At 52.2% G+C, this 1,854-nt stretch overlaps 1 protein-coding gene across 11 annotated transcripts in view; it reads left to right on the top strand.

The window, feature by feature from the left end:
• The window catches only part of LOC106812166, a 34,744-nt gene that overhangs the window by 10,328 nt on the left and 22,562 nt on the right, over positions 1 to 1,854 (top strand). For 2 of the 11 annotated variants that reach the window (XM_014815980.1, XM_014815971.1), the window contains exon 1: positions 229 to 482. The exons of 7 other annotated variants lie outside the window; for them this stretch is intronic. The gene's annotated coding sequence lies outside the window, so the exon portion shown is untranslated. Of the gene's footprint in view, positions 1 to 228; positions 681 to 1,854 lie in introns of those variants that run through there. 2 more of the 11 variants (XM_014815977.1, XM_014815972.1) reach the window with 2 other exon arrangements.

Genomic DNA, 1,854 nt, shown 5'->3' with positions numbered 1-1,854 from the left:
GAGGAGGAGAGAGGGGGAGGAGGATGAGAAGGAGGAGGAGGAGAGAGGAGGAAGAGGAGGAGAGAGGGGGAAGAGGAGGAGAAGGAGGAGGTCTATAGCTGCCTCGTGCTAGCACCCCCGCTAGTCGATGCTGCGCGCGTGTGTGCGCGGGGAAACTGGAACATCTCCTTCTTCATCATCACCATCGTCAGCAGCGTCGTCGCCGTTGTTGTTGTTGTCCGCAGCAGCAGCAGCAGAGCGTGCGCACGTGCATCGCCGGCCGGTCGATATATGCCTCTGCTTGTGCGTCGACGCATGCATGCTTCTAGCACGCACTGTATGCGCCTGTGTCCACGCGCTCTGCACGTGCAGGGAGCTGCTGTAGCCGCCTCTATTGTCGGCGTCGTTGTCGTCGTCGTTGTTGTTGTCGTCGTCGTCGTCGTCGTCTCCGCAGCCGAGCGTGCGTGGAGGAAGGAGCCAGGACGAAGTTCGTGTGTGTGCGTGTGAGTGCGTCGCTCTCGATCTCTGTGTGTTTTTACCCATAGAAATGATATGCTGGTTCTGAGACTATGATCTAGTCGGCGTCACTATGTATTTCTGTGGGTTTCCGCGCCTCCGTAGCGGAGATTTTCACCGTACGTAGCTGTGGCGTTCGTGTTTTTGTACGAATCTGTCCGTATATGTTTGCGCTCTAACGACGGGTAAGTAAGTTAGTTCTTCGCTGCGTTCAGGCATCGTGCGTAGAGAACGGATGCACTTGAGTGTAGCTAGTGTGTGGGTAGATACAATAATGTAACCCAAACACAGGGGTAGGGGTAATGCAACCCCCTACCCATGTGTTTGGGTTACATTATTGTAGCTAGTGTGTGGATGAGTGAGGAGTAGAGTACGTTGCAGAGCTAGTGTGTGGATGAGTGAGGAGTAGAGTACGTTGCAGAGCTTACTAGCTCTGCAACGTACTCTACTCCTCCCTCATCCACACACACTAGCTCTGCAACGTACTCTACTCCTCACTCATCCACACACTAGCTCTGCAACGTACTCTACTCCTCACTCACCCACACACTAGCTCTGCAACGTACTCTACTCCTCACTCATCCACACACTGTGTGGATGAGTGAGGAGTAGAGTACGTTGCAGAGCTAGTGTGTGGATGAGTGAGGAGTAGAGTACGTTGCAGAGCTAGTGTGTGTTGTTATGATGCGTGTACGATGGCGTGTTTGTGATTCGTGTAGGAACGTGTTTGGATACTAGCCTACTTCACTGATGGACAATTAGGGTGAAGTTAGGATTGGGGATAGGGTTAGGTTAGAATTAGGGTTAGGTTAGGTTTAGGGTTAAGATTAGGGGGTTAGGTCAGGGTTGGCATTAGGGTTAGAATCAGGATTGGGTTAGGGTTAGGATTAGAAACAGGATTAGGTGGTCTGGGTTAGGATTAGGGTTAGGTTAGGATTAGAACCAGGATTAGGTGGTTAGGGTTAAAGATACGGTGATGTTGATGATGATTTATGCACCGTGGTGCCAAAGTCGGCTTGAGCCTATCTCTACAGGTCTAGCCCCCTTCCTGTAGCGGGAGCATCAGTAGAGCTAGCTTGAGCCTAGTAGCTCTAGTACTAGCTCTAGTGCCCTGGTTGCCCCAGGAACATGTCGCAACGAGGGTTGTAGTAGCAGAGCTAGGTTGAGCACGTCGATAGACCCGTGTTATGACGCTAGTCGCGCCATCTAGTGCCCATTATTTGCAGTGCGCGATAAGATTGCGAGAGAGAGAGCGCGCGAGCGAGAAAAAGAGAGAGAGAGAGAGAGAGAGAGCGCGCGAGCGAAGAAAAGAGAGAGAGAGAGAGAGCGCGCGAGCGAAGAAAGAGAGAGAGAGAGAGA

The sequence above is a fragment of the Priapulus caudatus genome, unplaced genomic scaffold (genome assembly GCF_000485595.1).
Source record: "Priapulus caudatus unplaced genomic scaffold, Priapulus_caudatus-5.0.1 Scaffold614, whole genome shotgun sequence".
Taxonomy (NCBI): Eukaryota; Metazoa; Priapulida; class Priapulimorpha; order Priapulimorphida; family Priapulidae; genus Priapulus; species Priapulus caudatus.
The sequence above is the reverse complement of the archived record's forward strand: the minus strand, read 5'-3'. Positions and strand labels throughout refer to the sequence as shown.